Genomic DNA, 14,999 nt, shown 5'->3' on the forward strand with positions numbered 1-14,999 from the left:
CACACACCTGCTGCCGCACAGTAGATCTGAGACCCTTTGTGGCTGAGTCATCAACAGTCTGACTTCCTTCTCAAACAGGACAAAGGCAGCATGCTGTGGCATAAACACGCCTGCAGGAGAGCCCTGCGTGACACAGCCATCCATTGGCAGTGACAGGCAACCACACACACACACACACACACACACACACACACACACACACACGCTCCTGCTGACACACCTCCAGTCTCCCCTCCCATTCCTTCTCTTCCTGCCCCCACACTCCCCACCCATCCTAGTTCCATCTGAGATGCAGGAATGTGTGGAAAGAGGGTTGAGGGCGTCAGAAGGGACAAGAGCAGAGAGAAAAGGCTTCCACTGGGTGCCGTGTGCTCTTCGTCCCTTGTCTTAATTGATGCCAGAGGCAGGGAGAGAAGGCAGGAAAGAGGGCAGTTTCTGGAGCCAGACTGCCTGGGTTTGAGCCAAGCCTCTGACACTCACTTCCTGTGTGACCTTGGGCAAGCTCCTTAACCTCTCTGCGTCTCCATTTCCTCATTGGTAAAGTAGGGATGAAATTTACACTTCCCCATAAGGTTATTGTGAAGAGTAGGTGAGTTAAGTTGCATAAAGTGTGTCTGGCACACAGTAGGCCCGTGACAGATGTTAGTTGTTATTATTGTTCTCATGACAACCCAGGTGGAAGAGACTAGTGCCCTTTTGATCTGGTGAGGAGCTATGCTCGGAGAGTTAAACACACAGTTAAGAAATTAGCAGGATGGGGGTTCAGGCCCAGGCCGTCTCGTCACCCACCAGAAGCTTTTCCTTCTTTACCTGAGTGTGCCCTTCTCCTCCCCAAACCTGCAGCTCCTGCACCTGCCCCATCTCAGTCCACGCCAACTCCATCCTTCCAGATGCTCAGGCTAAAAACCATAGTGTCATCCCTAATCTTTCTCTCTCATCCCTCAACCAACCCATCAGCGAGTCCCATCAGCACCAGCCTCAAAATGTATCCAGAATCTGACACCCCCATCACCACCTCCCACGCCGGCCCAAGCCTGGAGTGTGGCTGGGCCTCCCCACTGCTCTCCAGCCTCCGTTCTTCCAGCCCCTGCACACTCCTCTCCAGAAACAGCAAGCCAGAGGGATCCTGTTAAATCTAAGTCAGATCACGCCCCTGCTCTGTTAAAACCTTCTGATGGCTCCCATCTCACTCAGGTCAAGGTCAAAGTCCTTATGGTGGCCCCAAGTTCCTGCATGCTCTGGTGCCCACTCACTCTCACCTGACCTCGCTCCTGCCCTCACTCCCCCTGCTCCAGCCATACTGGATTCCTGATGTTCCTCAAACACACTGCCTCATCCATCTCTCCTACCTGTAATGCTCTCCCCCCACAGACCCTCATGGCTTACACCTACCCCTGCTTCAGGTCCTGGCTCAGAGCCCACCTCCTCAGAGGGGCTTTCCCTGACCACTCTGTTTAAACTTGCGTCGCCCCAAAAAGCCCCACCTCTTGCTTTACTTTGTCACTACTTCACAAACCATAATTATTTCCCACTTATTTATCTTGTTCTATTTTCTTTTTTCTGCACTGGAATCTAAGCTCCATGAAGGCAGGAAGACTTGCTTGCTGTATCACCAGTGCCTAAAACCGTGCCTGCAGCGCAGAGGGTGCTCAGTGGATGTTTGTTGACTGAGTGGATGACCCAGCAGAGCTTGGAGGGAGAGAAGCTGTACTCAGCTCAGTCCCTGGACGATGTCAGGAATGTGCCCGCATGAGTCTGCCCATGGCGGGAGCTCAGTAAGTGGACATGGGATCTGGGTCTCCCTTCCTTTTATTTCATGGCTGGTTAGCGGTTTAGAACATCTTTTCCGAACCGTTTTCATTTAGATTTTCTTGGAGCACCTGTCAACTAGGGGAGAGGGAACCACAGTCCCCAAACGCAGCCATGTTGAGGGGGTGGGGAGATGCTCCGTGCCACTGCTGGGGCCAGTGAAAGGTCATTCATGTCCAAGACAAGCCATAGGCGGAGAAAGGATGGAAGAGATACAGCCCAGAGAGAGAACAGAGGAAGAGAAGATAAATGCCTCGTTACTTACTTTTCCTCGAACCTACACTACAGCAAGAATAATGGAAATCGAAACAGAAGGTGAAAAAAAATTACCCACAGTCTTGACACCCTCCACAAATCGTGCTCTGCAATATTTATTTGTGATGAGAGGCCCTGGGCAGAGGCTGCAGGCAGTGGTTCCAGGGACACAGAGCAGGGGATTGGGTTCCACGGCCGCTCCCCAAGTTCCCAGCCTCGCTGCCGAGGTGCCAGATGAGCCGAGGCAGAAGCTTTCACTTAGGTCCCATCTGGAAAATGGGACAGAATAACTGGAACCTGAAAAACACAAGAGGCGGCACACTCAGGACGAGGTGGATGCTGGAGTCGGGAGAGAGGGAGGCAGACTGGGCAGAGGGTGGAGGCCGGGGCTCTGGCACCAGACGGAGTCAAGTTCAGCTCCACCTCTTCATGGCTGAGTGAACTCGAGCAAGTTACTTAACCTCTCTGAGTCTCAGCTTCAGCCTTTGCAAAACGGAGATACACTTACCCTACAAGGTTACTGTGGAGATTAAATAATATATCTATATAATAGTCATATAATAGTATACCTAAATATATATTTATACTATATATATATATATATATATATATATATATATATATATATATATATATATAGTTTAGCACATATATATTGGGTTGGCCAAAAGGTTTGTTTGTTTTTTTCTGTAAGATGGCTCTAGTAGCACTTAGTTATCTTTAACTTCATTGGAAACAATTTTGTTAGATTGTATGTGACAGCTGTCATATCAGTGTGCATTTTAAAAAAAGACTTAACAAAATTGGTGAATTTTGGGGTAGACATATTAATATTGAAGATGGAAGGGAAAAAAGCAATATTTTCGGCATATTATGCTTTATTATTTCAAGAAAGGTAAAAACGCAACTGAAATGCACAAAAAGGTTTGTGCAGTGTATGGAGAAGGTGCTGTGACTGATCGAACATGTCAAAAGTGGTTTGCGAAGTTTTGTGCTGGAGATTTCCCGCTGGACGATGCTCCACGGTCGGGTAGACCAGTTGAAGCTGATAGCGATCAAATCGAGATGTTAATTAAGAACAAGCAACGTTATACCACGCGGGAGATAGCCGACATACTCAACATTTCCAAATCAAGTGTTGAAAATCATTTGCACCAGGTTGGTTATGTTAATTGCTTTGATATTTGGGTTCCACATAAATTAAACAAAAAGAACCGTCTTGACCGTATTTCTGCTTGTGATTCTCTACTTAAACTTAATGAAAACGTTCCATTTTTAAAACAAATTGTGGGACTTCCTTGGTGGCACAGTGGTTAAGAATCCACCTGCCAATGCAAGGGACACAGGTTCGAGCCCTGGTCTGGGAAGATCCCACATGCCGCGGACCAACTAAGCCCACATGCCACAAATACTGAGCCCGCATGCCACAACTACTGAGCCCACGTGCCGCAACTACTGAAGCCGCGCACCTAGAGCCTGCACTCCACAACAAGAGAAGCCACCGTAATGAGAAGCCCGCACACAGCAACACAGAGTAGTCCCCGCTCGCCACAACTAGAGAAAGCCCCTGCGCAGCAACGAAGACCCAACACAGCCAAAAATAAATTAATTAATTAATTTAAAAAAATAAAAATAAAACAAATTGTGATGGGCGATGAAAAGTGGATATTGTACAGTAATGTGGAATGGAAGAGATCGTGAGGCAAGCAAAATGAACCACCGCCAACCACACCAAAGGCCAGTCTTCATCCAAAGAAGGTGATGTTGTATACGTGATGGGATTGGAAGGGAGTCCTCTGTTATGAGCTCCTTCTGGAAAACCAAACGATTAATTCCAACAAGTACTGCTCCCAATTAGACCACCTGAAAGCAGCACTCGATAAAAAGTGTCCAGAATTAGTCAACAGAAAACACATCATCTTCCATCAGGATAACACAAGGCCGCATGTTTCTTTGATGACCAGGCAAAAACTGTTACAGCTTGGCTGGGAAGTTCTGATTTATCTGCCATATTCACCAGACATTGCACCTTTGGATTTCCATTTATTTCGGTCTTTACAAAATTTTCTTAATGGAAAAAATTTCAATTCCCTGGAAGACTGTAAAAGTCACCTGGAACAGTTCTTTGCTCAAAAAGATAAAAAGTTTTGGGAAAATGGAATTATGAAGTTGCCTGAAAAATGGCAGAAGGTAATGGAACAAAAGGGTGAATACGTTATTCTATAAAGTTCTTGATGAAAATGAAAAATGTGTCTTTTATTTTTACTTAAAAACCAGAGGCACTTTTTGGCCAACCCAATATATCATTTTGCATATGCAGTAAGTCCTCTGTCAATGATAGCTGCTATTGCTATTACTACTACTACAATTATTATTCTATTAAAGGGAATAACAGAGTAAAGAGGAGAAAGAAATCATAATTAAAATACGTTTCTTCCCATGTGCTTAACCAAGGGTTTTGAACGCTGTAGACAGAGGAGGGACCTTCTCTAGAACAGATCATTCAAAGCACAAGAAAATGGTTGTTTTCCAAGGGAAAAAATGACATTATAGCATATCACACATGCATGTCTACTTTCTTTAATCAAAATCAGGCTAATGTGATTACCAGGCGGGGCTCCTGTTCATTTGCCTTCCGCAGGGCTTCGCAAGCAGAACTCCCACCTCAGAGTCTAAAATCCTGCCAAGTGGGGAACCGACAGCTCAGAAAATTGCAAGAACCCTGTGATTGAAGGAAAAACACAGTTTGGGAGGTAAATGAGCCCCTGAATTCTATCCGCCTCCCATTTCCTCACCAGGTGCCACCCTGGGAGGAGCGGCTGGCACAAGGGAACACAGGGAACACGGCCGTGTGATGTGAGGCTGGCGGTACTGCGTGGGCCACACAGGCTCGGCAGTCCGAAGCCCAGCCCCCTCGCCTCCTGGGTGTGTGTGGCCCATCCTTTGACAATGAAACTGAGCAGGGCCCTGTGGGGCTCCTGGGCACGGAGGCCTCTTTTTTTGTCCCCCATTTCTTGTAGGCAAGACTCCAGCCTCCATGACCTTCCCTGAGTTCCAAAGGGCAGATGCAAGCTGTTGCTAATCAGGGGAGGAGTAGCCAAGAGGTCACCTGAGGCAAGATTAAAGGGACCAGAGATGCTCATCAAGATTAGGAGACCCAACCACCTGAGACCCTACACACACCCTAATCTTGTCAGCAACCCCACCCTTGGGAAGTGTCCTTATGAAACTCATTATCACATCCTCCTGGGTTGGGACACATAGTTTTTCGAGGGCAGGAGCCCGCTGTGTCCCCCTTTGCCTGGCAAAGTAATAAAGCTCTCCTTTTCTACTTCACCCTAAACTCTGTCTCTGAGATTCGATTCGGCACTGGTGTACAGAGAAGCTGGGATTTCGGCATCAATTTCTGCAAGCTTCAGTTTCCCCATCTCTAAATGGGGCTGCATAGAGTCTCTACTTCCTGGGCTGCTGGAGGGGACTAAATGAGATGGCGTGTGCAAATCAAATAGCATCCATGTCCTGGCTATTGTAAATAGAGCTGCAATGAACATTTTGGTACATGACTCTTTTTGAATTATGGTTTTCTCAGGGTATATGGAAGCAACCTAAGTGTCCATCAACAGATGAATGGATAAAGAAGATGTGGCACATATATACAATGGAATATTACTCAGCCATAAAAAGAAACAAAATTGAGTTATTTGTAGTGAGGTGGATGGACCTAGAGTCTGTCATACAGAGGGAAGTAAGTCAGAAAGAGAAAAACAAATACCATATGCTAACACACATATATGGAATAAAAAAAAAAAGTTCTGAAGAACCTAGGGGCAAGACGGGAATAAAGACACAGACCTACTAGAGAATGGACTTGAGGATACGGGGAGGGGGAAGGGTAAGCTGGGACAAAGTGAGAGAGTGGCATGGACATATATACACTTCCAAACGTAAAATAGATAGCTAGTGGGAAGCAGCCGCATAGCACAGGGAGATCAGCTCAGTGCTTTGTGACCACCTAGAGGGGTGGGATAGGGAGGGTGGGAGGGAGGGAGACGCAAGAGGGAAGAGATATGGGAACATATGTATATGTATAACTGATTCACTTTGTTATAAAGCAGAAACTAACACACCATTGTAAAGCAATTATACTCCAATAAAGATGTTAAATAAATAAATAAATAAATAAATAAATATCTAATAGCATGATGCCCGGCACGTAAGATGCTCTCATGGTGATGCTGTGAGGCCCCCTGGTACTCACCCCTCCTGCAAAAGCCTATGGTCCCTGCAGGTCCTTTCCCGAAGGCTTCACTTGCTGCAGGAGGTCTCACAGCTCTCCCACAGGGATGACGGACAGGAATTGGTGGGTAAGTACCCGGTTTCTTTGCCCCTCACCTGAGGCAGCTTTGAGGTCTGCTCTGCGAAGGCTCCCAGAGGTCTCCCCGGTGAGTAAGTCCAGTCGCTCACAGCGGTCACCTGCTCGTTAACACACCTGGTATCGCCTTCCTTCCCCCACCTCCTCCAACCTCACTTCTCCCAGCCAGCATTTCGTAGGATCACCTCCCAAATAAACTACTGCACGTACGTCTCTGTCCCTGGGCTTGCCTCTGGGGTAACTCAGCTTAAGACAGTGCTCAATAAATGCCAGTGATTAAAATAGCGAGAAGATTGGGCAATAATATGACAGCACCTCGAGTCTGAGATCCCAGCAGAATATCAAGTTAACATCCCGTCTAAAGCTCAAGACTATTGGGGATCGCCCACAGAGACGAGAGAGGGCTTTTTGGTTGCTGTGTGGTTTTATTTTCCAAAGATTTATGGAAGCAGATAGAAGTTGGCCAGACACTGGACGTCGGGGGTGGAAACAGAACCTGTTTGAGAGTGAACCAAAGCCCACCCCAGAAAGTACTGTATCGCAGAAGATCTTTATAACGAGATCTGTAGTCAACTTCCCCTCCGTCTTTCGGGGGATTCGGTTCCTGAGAATTACCGCCTAGTTCTGTTCCCAATCTGTCTCATGCTCCTGGGAAGCTGCAGAAAGGCACTTTAAAGCTGATTCTTTAAGATACGGCTCTCTGTTTTGTTCTCACTGGTGAACTCTCGACTGTACTGAGAGTGAACAATTTCACCTAAAGGTCGTTAAGATTCCAGCAAGTTCTGAGGATGGCATTTCTGGTTTCAAGTCTTCGCTAGGAGTGTTATTTCTCATTCATTTATCTATCACATATTTATTTGGGGCCAAGGAGGGGAGAGACACATGCTGGGGGCTTTTTGAGTGGGCGTCGGCCAGAGAGATTGTAGAGGTTGGTTTCATTCAAATTTACAAGGGAATGTTGGGGAAGGAAAGGAAGTGGTTTGACAGACAGCTGGGAGCACAGACATTTGCAGGGCAAGTGGGAAAGAGGGAACCTGCACAGAGGTTGAGAAGGAGTCAATGAGAAATGGAAGGGACGCAGACAGGATCACCTGTAAAATCAGGAAAAGGACCTCAAAAAGGTGGGGGTGGGGTGGGAAGATTTTCACTATCAAATCAGAAGAAAGTTTCATGATAACACACAGCGTGGTTGAAGATGTGAGGAAACAAGCGCTGTCTGCCATGACTCATGGGTGTAATTTGACATAATTTTTCAGGAGGGCAATTTAATAATGCGTATCCAGTCTTTAAAACACATACACCCTTTTGAAGCAATTTTGCTCTCAGTCATTTATCGTTAGATTTCGCTTCTGAAATGTCCTTCGTAATTTTGTTTCTAATAGGGGAACATTAGGCTGAATCTACATATATTCTAAAAAATTCCAACAATAGACATTTAGTTCAATAAATTATGGTTTTATCCAGACTGCAAAATATCAAGGAGCTGTTTATACTGACGGTGTGAATGTTTATTGACATGAGAAAGGATTCGACAATACAGCAAATGGGAAAACAAATCATGGAGCCATGTGTTAAGTATGCTCTCCATTCTTTGTTCTGGTTGTTAATAGATATTTATTGAAAGTCTATAAGAACTGCACCACAGTATCAATAGAGGTTCCTCTTGGTGATGAATGGGGAGAGTGTCTGTGCTGGGGGGTCAGCTTCCACATGGTCCTGAATGCTGCCTGCAGGTGATGCCCACCCAGCTGGTGCCAGCATCCTATAACCCCTTCTCATGTACCTTCCCTATTGCAGAGGTTGGAACGGCCCCCAAAAGACCTCACTATATTTACCAGACCCCCTTGTAGCTTAGAAACTTCAGTGACCTTGCAATTTTAAAAATACTCCTATCTACTGACTTGTATGTCCCAAAATTCATGTGTTGAAGCCCTAAACCTCATGCTGCTCCTGCCGCCGCCGCCGCCACCCCCCACCACCCTCCCCCCAACCAAAGTGATGGCATTTGCAGATGGGGCCTTTGGAAGGTGATTAGGCTTAAATGAGGTCATAACGGTGGGGCCTGTATGTTGGGATTAGTGCCCTTATTAGAAGAGACACCAGATAGCTCTCTGCCACGTGAGGATACAGTGAGAAGGCAGACGTCTGCCAGCCAGAAAAAGAGCCCTCATCAAGAACCAAATCAGCCAGCACCTTGATCTTAGATGTCTCAGCCTCCATAACTGTGAGAAATAAATGCCTGTTGTTTAAGCTACTCAGTCTATGGTATTATATTTTGCTATAGCAGTCAGAACACATACCATGTCTGTGTTTTATGTGGCAAACCAGACTTCTGAAGTCTGATTCCCTTTCAATTCTTAAAGGTAAATTTCTTTTCTAAACACTGACCTCCTTGGTGCTTGGCTGCTTTGGCCATTTCAGTCTGGTGGCTATAGCCCCATATCTGGGCAGTTCCAGTGGCCTGGAATCCAGTGACCTGGCAGGGCTCAGGGCCCCAGTGCTGTGGGTGTGGATGGTGGCGGCTGCATTCTGATTCAGCAGCTGGGTCAGGGCAGTGGTGATGCTGGTCATGGTGGCAATGGTTTGGATTTGGAACTGCAGCCCCCCTACTCCACAAGAGGCACCCTGACCACAGAAGTGACAGCCTCCCCTTTGGTGGCCCAGTTATGGTGCACGGCTGCAGGAATCAATCCTGAAAGCTCAAACTGGAGTCTGGGCCTCCAGCCCCCAATGATTCTATAGACCATCGAAGACCCTGTGAAATGTCCTTCCTCTGCTCTGAAACTAGCCTGAGTGTCCTTGTCTCATTACTCCTAGCAAAGGGGAGCTGGGGTTGGCTTCTACCTTCTCCTCTGCCCTGTCTACTTTTATGGCATGAACTCCAAATCCAAATTCCCTTGGAACCTTCCCTTAAGTTCTCAAAAAGTCTCAACAGTGACTATTCCATCCTTTGTGCTCCTGCCATAATCAATCCTAACGCAAGGTGATCTTTCTGCCTGACCAGGTTGGGATGTCTACAAGAGCCTCGGGGGAGAGAAAGTCACAAAGATCTTATTTCAAAGATCTAGGTCACTGTATCTGGATTTTTCTGATATTCAGAAATTATCATGTACTACTGATATCATAAAAGAAGCTTCAGAAATAAAGATATAACATGTGAAGGTGAAACAAGGAGCAGCATGGAAAGCTATGCTGGACACAACAACAAACTATAGAAATTGACTCCTTGAAAAGAGATGTTTGGGTTTTACCATTGGTCCTTGGTTAGTCCCCTAGGTAAGTGTCGTCCGATACTGTAGTCCCTGGCCGCACATGGCTACTGAGCACTTGAAACAATTAGTCCAAATCGAAATGTGCTATAAGTATAAAATACACATCAGACTTCAAAGAGTTGCTACCAAAAAAATTAAACAGAATGTGAAATATCTCATTAGTAACTTTTATATTGATTACAGGCTGAAATGATAATAGTTTGGATATACTGAGTTAAGTGAAATATATTATTAAAGCTAATATTACCTGTCTCTTTTTACTTTTTGAATGCGGCTGCTAGAAAAATGCTAAATTCCATATATGGCTGGCGTTCTATTTCTTTTTTTTTTCTTTTTTTAATAAATTTATTTATTTATTTATTATTTTTGGCTGCATTGGGTCTTTGTTGCGTGGGCTTTCTCTAGTTGTGGCGAGCGGGCGCTACTCTTCATTGTGGTGTGCGGGCTTCTCATTGCGGTGGCTTCTCTTGTTGCAGAGCACAGGCTCTAGGCGCACAGGCTTTAGTAGTTGTGGCACACGGGCTCAGTAGTTGTGGCTTGCGGGCTCTAGAGCACAGGCTCAGTGGTTGTGGCGCACGGGCTTAGTTGCTCCGCAGCACGTGGGATCTTCCAGGACCAGGGCTCGAACCCACGTCCCCTGCATTGGCAGGCAGATTCTTAACCACTGCGCCACCAGGGAAGTCCCTGGCATTCTATTTCTATTGGACGATGGCACTGCCCTAGAGCATCTCAGGGGACGGGGAGGGGCAAGAACCTGAGTTTGGGGGTCGGAAGTGAAGACCCTAAGGGGAGATGAAGAGGAGTGGAGAGAGAAGGTAGATTTTTCAGAAAATTCACAGTATATTAAAAAGGAAACATCGAAAAATGGCTTGAGGGGAAGAGAGAGTCCAGGGAATGTATTTTAGGATGAGGAATCTGAGGATGCTGGCTGAAAATTGGGGTCCAAGAGAGGGAAGTCAAATCTGCCAGAGAGAGGAAGAATATATTGAGCCAGTCCCAGAGTGGGGACGCAGGACCAGGACAGACAACAAAACTCCTAGGGAGGAGGAACATTTATGGGCATTAAACCCTTAACTGAAAAGGCAGGCTGAAAGAGTACAATGTGAAACAATGCATGACATAGAATATACATACAAACCAGAGACTGAGAGTAAATCACCAAAAATATTAGTGCTTTCTAGGGAGTAGGATTGCCATTTTCCCTCAAGTGGATTTTTCTGTGTCTTCCCAGTCTTCTTCATTGTACAGCTATTGATCTTGTAATTAGAAAAGCAAATATATATATATATATATATATATATATATATATATATATATATATATATATATATAATTTTTTTTTTTAAGAATCCAAGAGGCCTAGGAAGCTTCTGGGTTGCAGAGGGACACACAGAAGACAGTTGTTCTGAGTCCCCTGGGACTCACCCTGGGCTTAGAAATCAGAATCTTGGGGTGAGGGCTCCCCAGCGACTCTGAAGGCAGCCTGGCTCAGAGCCTTTCTGGCTCTGCTGCACTGCCCAAAAAGCTGCCTGCAGACACAATGATGCTTTGTAATACAGATGTGGGCTTCGGTTCCAGGCCGAGGTGCCGTCCATCTCTCAGATCAATGGCCCCTCCAGGGTTGCTGGCTCAGCAACCAGTTCTCAGGCAGCGGCAAAGAAGCCTGGGAGGGCTGCTGGGGTTTAAGGCCGAGACTGGGAGCCTCGCAACCAGGGCTGAGGCTGAGGGGACAGAGTCATCCTCCACCCTGGCAGGTGCCCCAGAATGCCCGTTGCATTAAATTCCTCAAGCCCTCTAACCTTTAATCCCCTGGTCGGCAAGGGCTGATTGCGGTCATCCTGTCCTACTTTGAGTTCAGGATAAAATGAGCTCACAACTAATTTAGGGAGCCCTAACTATGGGCCCAGAGCTGGGGAGGCAGTGGACATGCCCCATCCCATTCAATCTTCATAACAAGCCCACTGATGCTGATACCTATTACCTTCTCATTTCACAGATGAGGAAACAGAGGCTCAGAGACGCTAAACCACTTGCCCAAGGGCATTAAGGTCCAAGGCCGATCACTAAGTGTCAAAGCCAGAACTCAAGCCAAGGTGTGTTCACTGCAGAGCCCATCCTGAGCTTTCTTACTTCCTGCCTCTGCCCTTGACCTGCTGCATATTTGAGAGTCTTGTGGAAGAAGGGTTTGGACTCTAGGGAAGAGCAGAATTTTGCATCTCTCTCTCTATTACCCACCAGAAAGGTGGAGAGTCCCTGGGGCTGGCCTCCTGCAGAGAGAAGTTCAGGGAGGCCCTTTTAGGGGAGGGATCCCTTCGAGGGGGCCGGAAATTACTATGTTCAATACAGCGTCATTTTTGACTTGTGAAAATTTGACAAATGATTACAAAAGAAAGCCCCAAATGACAAAATAATGAGCAACTCATTTGAAATGTGAAATAAATAGGTAAATCTCTGCAGATAAGGCAAAATGAATGGCATTTGGATGACATTTGGTGATTAAATTAAACAGTAACGGACTCGTGAATAATGCACCTAGAGATGGCTGGGGAGGGCGATTTTTTTCCAAATCTCAGGACATCAAGCCCCATCTGTTTTCAGTTCAAGTCTAGGAGCTCAGCAGGGGGTCATGGGCTCTGGAATTTGAGGTGGGCAACCGGCCCACCTACTCCACAGAGGCCCAGTCTGGAGAGCAGGGCCCACCTTGTGCTCCGGGGAGCCAAGCCCACGTCTATCGGTGCCAGGGGAACCTTCGAGATGTCTAGCCCACTTCTACACCTAGGGAAGCTGAGACCCAGAAAGGTCAAGACACTTGTCCAAGGGTGACCAGCAGAGCCAGGACTAGGACACAGTTCTTCTGACCCGCAGCTCAGAGACCTGCTTTCTGCACCACGTCTGTCTTCAGCCCTGTAGTGACTGGTCTCCAGAGATGACCTCCACCCCCTGCCCAGTAAATTGCACCTCTCCATAAGTGGTCCCCTCCCCTTGAATCTGGGCTGGTCTGTGACTTCCTGTTGACCAGTAGAACATGATGGAAGTAATGCTGCGTGACCTTCAATGCTAGGTCACAAGAAACCTTGTAATTTTTACCCAGGCATCTTGGAACACTTGCTCTGGGAAAGCCAGCCACCGTGTAAGAAGTCCAAATACCTTCCATGCTGTGAGGAAGCCCAAGCTAGCCACGTAAAGAGGCTGCATGAAGAGGCGGAGATTGCCTGGCAGCTCTCAGCTCTTCCAGCATCTCAAACGAGGCACCAAACATGCACATAAAGAAACCATCTTAGTCGACCAGCCCTGTCGAGCTTTCAGGTGACTCCAACTCAAGCCTCCATCTGGCTGTAACCCCATGAGACATCCCAAGGAAAATCCACCCAGCAGAGCCTTGTCAACCCACAGAAATGCGAGCGTTAATAATAAATTATTGTTTCAAGCTACTGTGATGGTTATGTGATGGTTTATGTGTCAACCTGAATGGACTAAGGGATGTCCACATAGATGGTCAAACATTATTTCTGGGGGTTCTCTGACCCACCAAGCCAGAAAGTTGGGTGTGCACAAGAACACTCCATTAGCAAATGGATGTGGTAGATACAAGATCGGGCCCGAGCACAAGTAAGTACGTGAAGAAATAGCCCAGATGCCCATGGTCCCCACTCCTGCTACGCTGCCTTCTCTCTCCCAGCCTGCACCTATGGCCTCACGAGGAGCTCCCTATGATCAGTTGACAGGGGAAGAAAAGACTCGGGCCTGATGTACAGACGATTCTGCACAACCCCCAGGTACCAGCCAAAAGCGGGCAGCTGCCACACTACCTCTGGGACATCATGAAGGACAGTGGTGAAGAGAAGCCCTCCCAGTGTGCAGAACTTTGGACATTGCGCCTGGTTATTCACTGTTCTTGGGAGGAGAAATGGCAGATGTGTGATTACATACTGATTCATTCAGGACGCCTCCTCCACTGTCACGGTTTCCCACACAGCCTTGCTTGCTACCCAGGAACTCACCTCACAGCAAAAGAAGTGTGGCAGTGGGCCCGTGCCCATGGAATTCACTGGGCTTGCCATGATCTCCATCCTCCTGCAGCAGCTGGCCTGACAGACTGGTGGAATGGCCTTTTAAAGACTGAGTCATAGCACCGGCTAGATGGCAATAGCTTACACGGCTGAGGCCAGGTTCTCCAGAAGGCTGCATATGCTCTGAGTCAGCATCCAATATAAGGTACCGTTTCTCTAATAGCCAGGATTCATGGTCCAGGATCAAGGGATGGAAATGAGAGTGGTACCACCCACTATTATCCCTAGCAAGCCGCTAGAAAACGTCTGCTTCCTCTTCCTGTGACTCTATGGTCCAGAGGTCTTACTTACAGAGCGACAAATGCTTCCACCAGGAGACACACGATGGTTCCATTGAACGGAAAGTTAAGACTGCCACCTGGTCACTTTGGGGTCCTCATACCTCTGAATCAACAGGCAAATAAGGGAGTTATGGTGTTGGCTGGGGTGATTGATCCTGATTACCAAGAGGAAATTGGACTGCTACGCCACAGTAGAAATAAGAAAGAGTATGCCAACTAAAAATTGTCACTTGCCGTCTGCCTCTACAAGGATTAAGTCACTAGCTGCTGCGGTCACTGACCTTCAACACACCCTGCACTCCTTTCAGGAAAGAGGCACTCTGTGCTCTGGGAAAAACTGGCAGAATAGGCTTTTGGATATTTAGATATTTTCAGGAGAAGATTTTATGAGCCCAGTTCTTGCATCTCCTCATATCTAGAAAAGCACTAAAATCATTAACGGTGACATCTGCTCCGCACAACTGGCAGACAGCCTCTGCCAACATGTGTGCTTGGCTGCAGGTACCCGCTTCAACAAAATCATACATAACGCTGACCTTTCCCCCACCTCTTTGGAGCAGTTTCTCAGAGCTATCTGAAATGCTGTCTCCCAGGCTCTAGTCCTGATTTTGCCCCAAATAAAACTTAACTCACAACTCTCGCATTGTGCTTTTTTTTTTTTTTTTTTTTTTTAGTCAACTAGTATATCTGGAATACAAAGATCCCTCAGGATGTTTTTTAGGATTACCATGCTCTGTGATTAAGGTCAATGGAAAACCACAACAATCCAATCCAGGCAGGACTACCTCCACTGAGGTGCTTCCTGAAGGCAAAGGGAATACAGAATGTATAACAAAGAAAGGCAGTTATAAATACCAACTATGACCGCATGACCAGTTACAAAAAAATCGAGCACTGTAATTGTCATGAGTATTTCCTCGCTATTTGTTATGAATACTTT

Source organism: Balaenoptera musculus, chromosome 1 (genome assembly GCF_009873245.2).
Source record: "Balaenoptera musculus isolate JJ_BM4_2016_0621 chromosome 1, mBalMus1.pri.v3, whole genome shotgun sequence".
Lineage (NCBI taxonomy): Eukaryota > Metazoa > Chordata > Mammalia > Artiodactyla > Balaenopteridae > Balaenoptera > Balaenoptera musculus.